The 13,572-nt window shown below is 35.2% G+C and overlaps 1 protein-coding gene across 2 annotated transcripts in view; it reads right to left on the minus strand.

Moving 5' to 3' along the window:
• Positions 1–9,106, minus strand: part of flrt2 (fibronectin leucine rich transmembrane protein 2) — a 47,532-nt gene extending 38,426 nt beyond the window's left edge. The window contains exons 1-2 of one of the 2 annotated variants that reach the window (XM_058756917.1): positions 9,013–9,106; positions 3,157–3,693 (exon numbers count right to left, since the gene is read on the minus strand). The gene's annotated coding sequence lies outside the window, so the exon portion shown is untranslated. Of the gene's footprint in view, positions 1–3,156; positions 4,281–9,012 lie in introns of those variants that run through there. The other variant, XM_058756916.1, reaches the window with a different exon arrangement.
• Between the last annotated feature and the right edge of the window lie 4,466 nt (positions 9,107–13,572).

A 13,572-nucleotide genomic window follows, 5' to 3' on the forward strand; every position in this document is an offset into this window, starting at 1 on the left:
GAATCAGTTGTTTGAAATTATAATTTAATTTGATCCTTTATGGTCAGAATTAAATTTCTGCAAAACAAAGCCATATTGTTTTCATTGAGTTGCTTCCTTTTAAAGAAACATTACTTTAGGAGTTATATGATATAAACGCATTCGCTCATTTACAAAATGCCCCTTTTTATTTTGTTTGGAGTAACAAAGTAAGACACACGCTCTGCAGTTTAACTGAAACTAGATTGTATTTATCTCTCTCTTGTGGTGTTACAGTAATCATTCGGGATATGCAAATTTTCCTCTCATATTTATCACAATCTCTCTTTTCTTCAAAAACGAGGAAAAAATGCAGCTTTGCCCATTCTCCGCTACACAATACAGCCAAAATGCTCTGCATTGTAAAACACGGCTCATTTTCAGCATTAAGAGGAATAACAAACCAAGCGCCACATGACCTGTCAGTTGTAATGATTGATGGTGGTTGAGGAACAAGCATAGCTGACTTAATTAAATGAATGCCCTGCCCCACGCTTTAGCTTAATTACATTAGCCCTCTCTCCACCATGTTTGTTTTTTCTTTTCTTGCGGGAGGGATCGCGGTCATCTTGAGATCTTAAGTGTGTATTTGAAGTAAAAAACTGGTGCGACTTCAGAACAGGCAAGCGCTTGTGCTGGCATTTTGTGACAAGACATCACCCTCTGCACCCTTGCATATTTGAGCCGTGCCTTTGGGCCAGGTCCTGCTTCACAAAACATCTGATTCATGAACTGTGTTCTCCACTCCCAGCATGGATCTGACCGCGCATGGGCTGCCGTTACTGTACTTCACTCCTGAACAACTGCTGAAATGTCACATTAAACGCTGTAGTGCTGAAGCTGACCTGTTTAAATCATATCATAGCATTTATACAGTATTTTTTTTTTTTTTTTACTTTAGATATGACAGAATTAAATTAATGATTTAGAGTGGCTCAAAAACATATTTGGACATTAAAGCTGCAGTTAAAAATATATGTTTGTCCATAGGTATCAAATAAAATATTTAATAAATAGAAATATTTTATTTTATTTTTTTTTATCACAAACACACAGCTTTTCTGCGAGGAAAAAAACAAACAAACAAAAAAAAAATAAAATGTGACATTAGGTTTGAAATGATAAAACTGAAGAACTGTTCAAAATAAAGATAACGTACTGTGACAGTTTCTGGCTGTAAACTGAACATATAGTTAATGTGATGAACGACACCTGGTACTGTATACCTGTGTGAACTTGAAGAGAAATGCTACACCAATTGGTTAAAAGTCCTTGAGGAAATGGCTAGAGAATTAAAGGCAGTTCTGAGAGAATCTCAGGCATCATTTGTGTTCAAATGCCACTGTATGCCACAAATATTTTGGGAGCATTTTCAGTCCTGAAAACTCAACATTTTTTGATTTGAAAAAAAAAAAAAATATCTCTCTCTCTATATATATATATATATATATATATTCTACATTCTTAGATAAAGTCTGTGGTATGGATTTAAAACACTATCTTAAAGCATAATTTCAGCTATTTTCAAACTCTATGACATACTATTCCACAAACACACGCTCAAGCAAGTTCACACATCACACACACTTACTATATGTGTAAACAAGTGTTGACTGGTAGAAAGCCACACAGTGTAGTGAAAAGTGAAATTAGTTCTGAGAGAAAATTGAGAATAATTTGAGTGCAGATGATACTGGTTTGTAACTAGATATCCGTATGTTTTTATGTGTGGTTTAAGTACGCAATAGTATCCAAATATTTTTGAGATCACAGTTCAGTCCCGAAAATGTGAATTAGTAGTCCAGCATTACTAAAGAAAGAAAGTTTTCTGAAGTTATTTATGTACGTATGGAAGTCAAAATCCAAAAAGCAGGACAAAAAGAAGGTCAAATTCTGCAGAAAGTTGTGATATGGATTTACAACATCAGAGCTCAGAGCAACACTCTTATTATTAGCTGAAAGCATAATCAAAGTGCCCAAAATATAATACATGTTCAAGGAGTGAGGGAGATTGGTGAATAACGGGTGTAACTAACACATTTGCATTTATGCCTTTTGGCAGACTTGCATTCAAGGTACACTTTACCAGTTGAGCTGGTATGAACACAGTCGTACCGTCAGAATATAATGCTCGAGCTATGATCCCTGCAGCCTAGATTATCATATCAAGCATTAAAACTTGTTTCTAACAATTCTATTTTTGTCGTAGTTTGAAACAATACATGACTCATCATATGAACTCTGCAGCAAAAGAGAAAACAGCAGCATCATAGTTAGTTTTTTAACTCATTCTCATTCTCATTCTTTGTTATTTTGTGACTTTCCCTCACTGAATAACTTAACAATTTTGCTTTTGCTAAAGTTACACCAGTTGTGCGGTTAGACATACATGTGTATTTTTGAGATGCTTTTGTTGCATTTAGATGAGCATTTATCCAAATAATTGAATTCTGGTATTTATGTTTGGTCACAATATCTTTTAAGGTCCAAGTCTCACTATTAACAAACCATTAACTATGACTTTTGCCTCAAACTGATCATTTGCTGCTTATTAATAGTTAGTAAGGTAGTTTTTAAGTTTAGGTATTGGGTAGGATTGGTGATGCAGGATATGTGCTTTATAAGCAACCACTATGTTAATAACAGGCATGCTAATAAGCAACTAGTTAATAGTTAGAATAGCTCCCTATACTAAAGTGTTGCCTTGTGTATAAAATCAGCTTTTTTTGAAACTGTGTCACACTTTATTGCACACACAACATATATATTCTACTAAAGCAGGTTCGTACATCACACACACACACTCATGTTATGTGCAAACAAGTGTTGACTGGTAGAAAGTGATACAGTGTACAACAGTCAGTGTTCAGAAAAAAAGACATGAAGATGGCTAAATCATTTATAAAAGTATATCCAATTATACCACAATGAATTAAAGTTTAAAAAGCCTGTCCACACTCTCAGCGCCAGATATACACAGTCCTGTCATAACCGTTTCCATGCAGACTTTTCATTCGCATGACATATTTTGTAATTGCCACAATTAGTTTTGATAGTACCGTTATGAAAGTGCATCAGATAAAACTCTGTTTCCATTTCAGTCCACACTCAGATGTTCTTTAAATGAAAGCCACTTACTTTTACACCAGAGTCTCTTGGTCACAGCAGGTCAGAAGGGCAACGGGAGCCTTCTGGAATTACGTATGTTTTCGAAACCGACTCCGACAGGGGAGAACGAAACTCCTGAACTCAAAAGAAGAAGCTCCTGCTGAGAAGTGTGGCGTTGGTCCCGAGAATGAGGCTCATAAGTGCACCTTTGTTTCCTTATGTTTTGGCTGCGTGTAACTTAACCCCTTCGGGAGCTGACGCTGGCACTGTCTAACCTGTCTTTTGTTTCTACATTCCATCTCTCGCACTCTCGCTTTTCTTTTTCGCAGTTATTTTGTAAGTCCACGCCTGCCAATGAGCTCACTGGGTCAGGCTCATGTTTCAGCCTCGTACAGGAATTCGGGAGACTGAGAGACGACTCGAGGAGAAGGAGCAGGTCGTGGGGTCGCGTCCCGCGGAACAAAGAGGAGTTATGAGGGTGAGGGGTCAGGCATGCCGCAGGATGTCAGCGCTCAGGGAGAATGAATCAGCAGACGGACACCCGCAATTCCCCTGGGTTACAGTCCTCTGTGGAACATGTCAAAAACCAGACTGGGATTAGATCATATACCATGCTGTTATAGTGAGACTTATATAAAACAACAGCGTCATCTGATATCTGGGGTGTGTGTGATGCCTATATCCGTCTGTGTGTTGCTGAGTAAAGAGCAAAATATAACTCACGGTAGCCAAGGCCTTTCAACCCTTATGAGCTTCAGTGATATTTGATTTATGTTTGCGAGCTGGAATCCAATAAGCTGCTAACTGAGCACAACATGCTTCGGTTCCTGATGCTTTATGATCTAATGGCATGAGGGGTCATAACCGAGTCTGCTCTTTAGAGAACAAAAGCTTTTCACACATCAAGAGATCTTCCTGTATCTGGTTGACGTGGAGAGAATAGCCTATGGACGATGTTATTGTAGTTATTTGTGTTAATTTGTTTTTACTGGCTGACCAGCAGGAGATGAATTTATGTGACGTCACACAAGAAGCAAAAGGAGTTATTAGAAAGTAATGTTTATCATGTATACTGAATAAATAGCCTGAGGTTCTTTTTGAATTATCAGCCAAACCGGTATTAAATTTATTCAGTATTTTGTTACTTGTTGTAATAAATAAATGTAACTTGTTTTAATAAATAAATGGATTTGCATGTACAATGCACAATTTATAAAGCCTAAAAATGTGGGAAAAATTTATGAATTAATGAATTAATATGAGATTTGAGTTTTATTTCTTTTAAGTTTCTTGGGGCAGCGCAAAACTTTGTGAGAGAATGGTAAATTATTGGAAAGTTTCTTGAGGGAACGCAGCTTTTTTGAATGTTCCCTTGAGAAGGTTTTTTTTTTTCTTTTTTTTTTTTTTAATTATTATTATTATTTTTTTTATATGTCCATTCAGAGGCTTCGTGCATTTGAAAATATAGGAGATAGGAAATAGGATGTAAAATAGGATCCGCTTGTAAAACTTTTCAGAGAGAATTAAATACTGGTGATGGAAATATATTAAGTGCATTTCCAATGCTGTTGTGTGGGAACACAATATTTTGTGAGATAATGCAAAAGTTTTGCAAGTGAACACAAAAGCATTGAAGTAAATTGTATTTCCTCCAAACAAGAAACTCAGCATTCACTCACCATACTTATGCAGGAGGAAAAAAATAAAATTAAAAATTAAAATTAAAAAACATTGTTTCCTCCGACATTACTTTTTTCCCATCACCATATTTCCAAAGGGGATCCATGCGTTTGGCTACATAAGAAGTAATCATAATATTTGAAACTGATCAGGCTTAAAGGGACAGTTCATCCCAAAATGAAAATTGTCATTATCTATCTACCTTCATTGTTTTCCAAACCCTGTGACTTACTTGCTTCCATGGAAAACAAAAAGTTGAATGAAATGGAAGCTGTTATTCAGTGAAAATCTTGACATCCACCATGTGCCTCTCTACCTGGAGTGTTCATGAGAAGTAGTGATATCAGTTCATGAGCGAATCATTCTTGCTTTGGATATTTACAATAATCCAGTTCACAAAACACATCATATGAATGACTTTTATAATAATATTATGGTGCTTTTTTGCTCCATACATACATTTTACTTTCATGGAAATTTAAAAAAAAATAAATAAAAAAATAAAGAGAGAAAAGTTACCATTCAGAATTGTTCCTTGCATGTTCCACGGAAGAAAGTAAGTCATACGGGTTTGAAACAACATGAGGGTAGTAAAAGATAACATTTTTTTTATTTCTTTTTAAATGCACTTTTTTGAATGCACAAGTTACTACATTCAAAATAATAAATAATTATGTATTTTAAAAGCATTTTGTGATGTTTATTTGGATGTTTTCCAACAGAGGCACAGTACGTGCTGTGCTGGAATGCCACGTTTCTTTATATAACCGATGATGCTATATTTGACCTTATATTTGTCACTGTGGTTGTGTTCTTTGCAAATTCAGGGTATGTGCAATGGATTTTTGAAATACAAATCTACAGTCTCATTTCTGTGTCAGTTGGTCCTTGTTAGAGCAGAGGTACCAATGATACAGAGATGTGTGAATTCTCGTCATTTGTATCAAATCCTGAGTTAGACCTGATCACCAATCCTGACGAAATTTGTCATTTGTGCCTCTTTAAGAACAAGAATGTGTCACGTCTGTGCATTTGCTTAAAATCAATAATTGCACCAATAATAACAATAAAACAAATTAATTTAACCAAGTCCACTCAAGTCTCGTTATGCATGAAAAAGTGGTCAGAGTGGATTGTTATTGCCTATTTTCTCTCATGCCTTCACCTGTCTAGCAGGAAGAGTCGCCTCTTTTAGTGACAGGAAATATCTGAGTGAGCACTTGAGGCCAAGATATCAGGAATCTTGATATCCATCCCCCCTCCCTCATGGCTGTTTCACAAGTGCAATAGGCTAATCTCTCACATGGCTAACGCTCACATCTGAGGGAGTGCTCTTTCCCCCGGCCAGGAATGTGGAATGAGTCACCGGCTGAAGTGAACGAGGCTTCTATGATGGCGCTTTCCCTCCAACACACACTAGCACACATGGTCCGGTTCCCATGGGAACCCCATCTCGGTGAACAACTTGCTTTGTTTTGTTACATTTCCTGTTGCATCCTCACATGTCAATTATATTTTGAATTTGCACCGATGTAATCAGTAGTTTGTTTTAGGAAAAACAGATCTGAACTGCTCAACCCATTATTACTTCTGAGACAGCAATACCTCTTGCAGCGCCCTCATCATCTGTTGAATAAATTCAATGCAGCCTACTTGGCTGATTGTTTTTTCCTCGTCCAAGATATCTGACCACACTGATTGGACGCTCACGAAGTTGGAACAGACATCAATTGTTACCATGGCAGGAGGCAGTAAACAGGCTGGGAGGTCCGTCTCTGAAGAAAATAAACTGCTTTTAATTATACAGCTGCGTTTATCCAGCATCAGCTTAATCCTGCAGATAAAACGCAATTTATAACTTTCCTGGATTTATTTACAAATCTACCTATGATCAAATAATGCATTTTCTGATACATGAATAAAAATACATGGATTATGTCTTGATAATGTTGTGAGTTTTCTGTAGTAGGAGTTTGTGGTTTATATAAAAAGACTAAATTGTTACAATGTCATTGGTTTGGTTCGCTTTTGCAAAGAAATGTATAAATAATAGTATGAGCAAACTCACTGTTTGCATGCCGTTTATGTTCCAGGTTTAGTTTATTGCAGCATTTCCAGGTTTCAAAGCGGATAAACAACATCTCTGTGGGCGCCTCGTGGCTTTCTTTCTATTAATCACTATCATTTCTATTTATCAGTTTGAGAGAGAATCAAGGCCGTCATGCACCTGTTTCACAGAAGAGTCATTAAAGGAGAGAGATTTTAAGGGAGAGACATGTTTTGAATTACATTGATATGCTGATCCAGAGATTTCATCTCCAAAGACTCATAAGGTGTACTCATGGTTATGGTAGGAATATTGTATATGCATGTGGATGTTGGTTCTTTGGTCCGATTGAATTGCATTCTCACTGAAAGTGATCTTTTCCAGTTCCTTCCAGTGGTCTTTGTATGTTTTAGTATGGACCTGGGAGCAATTACTGCGCTCATACTGAAATGAATCATTCTAGGAAAATACAGCTGTTTTCAAATAAAACACTAGCAGGCTTTTATTGTTTGTTTGCTAGCTGGCTTGTTTGTTCTTGTCATGTTTTGTTCTGTTTTTGCTGTTGTTTGTTTGCTTTGTTTGTTTTATTTGTTGTTTTGTTTGCTGTTTTTGTTTTGTTTTTTGTTTGTTTTTTCTATTTTTTTTAAATTTGCTTTGCTTTTGTTGTTGTTTTTATTTGCTTTGCATTGCTTTTTTTTAAAAAAATTTAAGGAAGGGACACTTCACTCCGACAGTAGTTAATAAAACTATTTTAAATAAAATGATAAAGTTTGAGAGAATAACAAAATTATGAACTACCAAAGTAAGAAAGAGCTTACGCCAGTATCGCGTTGTTTTTATTCATGCTTTTATGCACTATTGTTTTAGAGATTAATACTTTTGTGTTATTAACATTCTAGTTATTGTTTTACTTAATTTGGTTACACTTTATTTTTGATGGTCCACTTTAAACATTAAAGTAACTATAAGTAACTTTGTAACAACATGTCAACTACATGTCAACTACATGTCAACTAATTCTCATTAATTTGCAATTACATATCTACTAACTCTCAAGGGTAGGGACTGTTAAGGGTAGGTTTAGGGTTAGTCGAATAAGTTGACATATACTTGCAAATTTTCTCATAGTCAATATGTTGTATGTTGTGGACCCATCAAAATAAAATGTTAGAAGTTATTTATGGGAGAACTCTCCCTTTAAGTGATACTTACAAATGAGAGGGGAAAAAAGTAATACCATGAACTGCCAAAATGAACAAGAATGAAAAAAGTTGCATGACCGTGGTGTGCTGCTGATGGCAAACACCTTTGAATAAACTGGCTTACTTTACACATTAAAGAAAAAAATCCATGCACCCTTTTCTTCATCACTTTACTCTGAAAACATAAGCTGGGCTGCGGTGGAAACAGCGAATGAAAGCAACAGTTTCTGGAGCAAACTACTGCTTCTCTTTCTGCTGTTTTGCTTCCTAAATGAAAAACATATTTAGAGAAACCTCAGCGACTCTCTTGCTGTGAGCCCGTGGCCCTGTCTTATATGTTCCAAGCCTGTGCGTCGAATGGCTGTATAATTACATCATTTGGAAGTGGCGTGAAAGCACTTTACAAGACGATGTAACTGAAATGCTTTATTGCTTTCAGAACGGCCAATTAAAAGACAACACCTGGACCACAGAGGGGCAGTAAAATGGCCACTTCCTCCAAACAAGGGAAAGCCGCATGATCGCGTGTTGAAAGAAACTATGGGAGCTTGTTTTCTATTCCAGGTTATTTTTTTAATCACTTTTCTTCTCTGAACGCAGCCGACAATAGAGCCTCACATTTGTGCACTTGGACCGTAAGTCACCCGACTGACTTGGACGTAACAGAATTAATAAAATCCATTTCCTACGGAGGACATATGGCCAAGGTACAACATAAACTTGTTCAGGGCACACTGCTGAAAAGGAAAACAACTCTTCTTATGCCTCTTCTCTCCACACCCCAACCTTTCACTCTTGTTCTGTCGTTGCTTTGCTGTACAGTTTCCTTGTGTAACAGGAATTACGTTCATCAGATTAAACAGGAGCCTGCATTCATTCACTGAGCCATAAACTACCCAGACGGGATTTGAAATAAAGCGTAGTGATACGACCAGAAACATGAACACGCCGACTTACGTTCGCACACACACGTCCTTCCCTCAGTATGGCTTCGTTTGAGAGATGTACTCAGCATGTGGAAGTCAGGGATCATCGTGCTAATAAGACAGAGTCAGAGCAGCAACTGTATTAATAAAATCCTGCTGCTACGGATTCAGACTTTAAAAAGTCTCTCGCCACCTACAGCGGCGAATTAAGAAGGAACGAAAATGACAAGCATAAATCCTGATGATAGTTAACTGAAATCTTTTACAGTTTTTTTGGGAAGTGATACTTGAGCCTTTTTTAAAGAACCAAAATCTGAAGTCTTTTGGTCTGTTTATTCCTGGTGTTATGAACAGTAAGTATAATCTGACAAAAAAATAAAAATAAGCGTACTGATATAAGCATACTGTACTGTGTGTGTGTGTGTGTGTGTGTGTGTGTGTGTGTATATATATATATATATATACACACACACACACACACACACACACACACACACATACGCACACTTTTACTTTTTACTTTTACATTATTGCTGTACTAACACAAACAAACAAACAAAACAAACAAAAAAACAAACAAAAAAAAAAAATATATATATATATATATATATAATATTAAAGTACAGAAGTGTTAAAAAGGTATTCAAATAGATCTGATTTAAATCTGTTAAAAATTAAAAAAAATAATAATAATTACTGATTAATAATTATACTTCATGATACCAACCAGCGTTTTAAGAAAGAAAGAAAGAAAGAAAGAAACCTTACACCGTCTTTGGCCCTGAAAGTAGGCCCAAATCATTTTTTTTATCCACTTTACTTGTGAAAGATTAAATTAATTCATCCATCCATCCATTTATATTTTGTACTATAATATCTATAATATTTTAAATGTTCCTTTTACCCTTCTTCTTCTTAATAATTAGAATATTTTACAACAGTAGTATATTTTGTCAACATGCCTTCATTTCCCACTGCATTGAAACCCTTGAGCTTTCATTTTCATGGCAAACTGAATGAAGACCTTGGAGCTGGAGGCACTTGAAACAGGTGTGAAAAAACGATGTTCATCGTCAGCTTCAGTTTCATTGAGTATTGCTCTCTGATCTTCTCTCAGAGTTCAATTAAATCTACAGTCACTCCAAAACCTCTTTATGCTAGAATACGCCACAAATCATTTTTATTTGATTTAAAACTCTCCCTTTTGGGGTATTGATTCAATCCTTCCGTCTCCATAAATAAGCCCCAGCGCCTGTATGGAGAGGCCAGCAGGTCTGCTCTCCACCTGTGGATGCCAAGGCTGCATCGGATCTAAATGGCATCCATTTGAGTCACTGAAATATTTATAGATGCTCCCGGCCCCGGAGAGAGTGGATTGTGTGTCTAAAACTGGTATAGTAACACTGCAGCTTTGTCTCTATGGGCACAGACGGGCGATACAGTGAATTAATAACGCCATTGACCTTCCCATGCCTTCCCATGCCTCATCTATTTAGAGAATCTGATATTTGTTAATGTAATAAAAACTGTGGAAATATGAAGAGGAAAAAGAGGGGCCATTCACAACATGTGAAGACAAGCTTGTCCCTTGTCTTTTGACTCATGAAAATGATTTTGAATATTCAGGAAACCTTGTATTAAAGGCAACATTCCATAACCATTTGAATAACATGAAATGGTTTTACTCTATAGTTTTTGCACACACACACACACGCACACATACACACAAACACACACACGCACACAAAACCAGATGTCCCCTTCAACTGGTGTACTGCTTTTATTATTATTATTATTATTATTATTATTATTATTATTATGTTGGCCAACATTCTGATCTAAGATTTATTTATGTATTTGTTTATTTAATAATAAATTAAATTAAATTAAATTAAATTAAATTAAATTAAATTAAATTAAATTAAATTAAATTAAATTAAATTAAATTAAATTAAATTAAATTAAATTAAATTAAATTATTATTTTTATTTCCTTATGATTAGTCACAATTTAAATATATGAATAAATACTTTATCATTATATTATCAGTATATTACATTTGAATGCAATATTATACATTTTAAATATTATGTTTTATATTTATTATATTTCATGAATTTAAAACTTTTTAAGTTGCAAAGTAGCAAATCTGCTGGTCAAATGGCATTTCTAATCATTGTTCCCTAGTATCTTTTCTCATCTTGCTTAGTGTGTATGCAAAAAAAAAAAAAAAAAAAAACATTAGGAAAGTCCCTTTTTTTCTGTTAGTTGCTCTGGCTGTTGGAATTTGTTTCCTCCAGGTCACCTGATCTGGTTTAGGTGTGTAAGCTGATCTACTTTCCCACCCTTTATCTTCCTCTACAAGAGAGCCCTGCAGATACTCCACATTCTTCCAGACTAACTTTCACACAAACCCGTGTACTCTTACAAAAATTCTGGATATTTGTTGAGCTAGGCTAGAAACATAATCTGAAGTCCAGCACATTGCCAGTGCACAGTCTTGTAGACACAAAAACCGTCCTACGTTCCTGTACTTGCATGCTTCTGCTCCGAGTAATACCTGACAAAGACTTGTGGTGTCCCTCAGGTCTCTGTCTGTGAAGCAGAGATGACTCACGGTGCTTTAATATGATCGCTTAATCACAATCCACCCTTGTTCCTATCTACCTGTGGCTTTAGCAGATATTATGTAATATCGTCTGCACTTCCTGTCTGCCTTCAACTCTCTGTGTCTCAGTTTAGCCGCTCTCAGGCCTCCTGCTGCTGCAAATGGATGCTGGCAAACTTTATTGCAGTGGAATAGATTGATGGCTTTTTTGTGTTTCTTTGAACAAAAGGGCCGTTCACAAATGACTCTGGCGGACCCCTGTGTGTTTATTAACTCTGGAGCAAACTGGGTTTTCCACTACTTGAGACTTCCAGAGTTAATCCAGTGCAAAAACACCACACTTATAGAAACTCCTCCATACACCGTTTACACACAGTTTCTCTCTTAGAAGGGAATTTAAAAAAAAGGAGTTGTGCAAGCTAATAGGTTGTTTGCCTGTGTTGTTTTAGCACCAGGATCATTCAGGAATTAGGCAAATCAGGTAAAACTACAAAAACGGCCAAAAAAAAAAATAAAAAATCCGTGCTGCATGCAATGGAGTGCAACAGTCGGATTCTGCAGGTAAATCATTTTCCATGGAGAAACTGATTTTTAATGATGACTTACAAACCTTTAATGACAGATCTACCATGAGCTGTGAGGTTGCTAATCAATGGTATATGCTTTTGTTAAACCCACCAGTTTGCATTAGTTTTAATATAGTTTGCATAAAAAAATAAAAAATTAAATAGTTTTAAGCAATTGTTTAACAGCAGAATCCCTTTTACTCTAGAGCTTCTTTAAAAAGAAAATAAAAGTATATATATATATATATATATATATATATATATATATTCAGTAAGATTTTGTTTGGGCACAGTACCAAATAATTATTTTAGATGACATTAGCTTACCAATTTTTAAAAGGAGGGCTCCACCCTAATAAGGAATATTAAGGATAAAATGGTTTGGTTAATACAAATGGAAGGATGACTTCTAAAAGTTTTATTTAAAGATAGTTCACAACTTTGAAGGCATTTTTAAATTATTAAAAAAATTCAGAACAAAATAAAGTTCAAACTACAGTATAAATGCAGGGTAATGCAATTTCATAAAACTTCAATGGCCAATTTTCATAAACAAGACCTATTTAAATTTTTCAGAGCAAAATCACTTTCAAAGCAAAAACAAAAAAAAAAAATAAAAATCCGTGCTGCATGCAATGGAGTGCAACAGTCGGATTCTGCAGGTAAATCATTTTCCATGGAGAAACTGATTTTTAATGATGACTTACAAACCTTTAATGACAGATCTACCATGAGCTGTGAGGTTGCTAATCAATGGTATATGCTTTTGTTAAACCCACCAGTTTGCATTAGTTTTAATATAGTTTGCATAAAAAATAAAAATTAAATAGTTTTAAGCAATTGTTTAACAGCAGAATCCCTTTTACTCTAGAGCTTCTTTAAAAGAAAATAAAAGTATATATATATATATATATATATATATATATATATATATATATTCAGTAAGATTTTGTTTGGGCACAGTACCAAATAATTATTTTAGATGACATTAGCTTACCAATTTTTAAAAAGGAGGGCTCCACCCTAATAAGGAATATTAAGGATAAAATGGTTTGGTTAATACAAATGGAAGGATGACTTCTAAAAAGTTTTATTTAAAGATAGTTCACAACTTTGAAGGCATTTTTAAATTATTAAAAAAATTCAGAACAAAATAAAGTTCAAACTACAGTATAAATGCAGGGTAATGCAATTTCATAAAACTTCAATGGCCAATTTTCATAAACAAGACCTATTTAAATTTTTCAGAGCAAAATCACTTTCAAAGCAAAAAACAAAATAAAAAAATGGTTGGCCTAAAATCAATGCAATATAATGTAGAATTACAGTAAAATAATACTTTATAATCATAAGAAGGGGTGAGCCATTGGCTCAACTTACCCCAGGACTTTCGGCTCGATTTAACCCACTCTTACCA

Source organism: Onychostoma macrolepis, chromosome 20, assembly GCF_012432095.1.
Source record: "Onychostoma macrolepis isolate SWU-2019 chromosome 20, ASM1243209v1, whole genome shotgun sequence".
Lineage (NCBI taxonomy): Eukaryota > Metazoa > Chordata > Actinopteri > Cypriniformes > Cyprinidae > Onychostoma > Onychostoma macrolepis.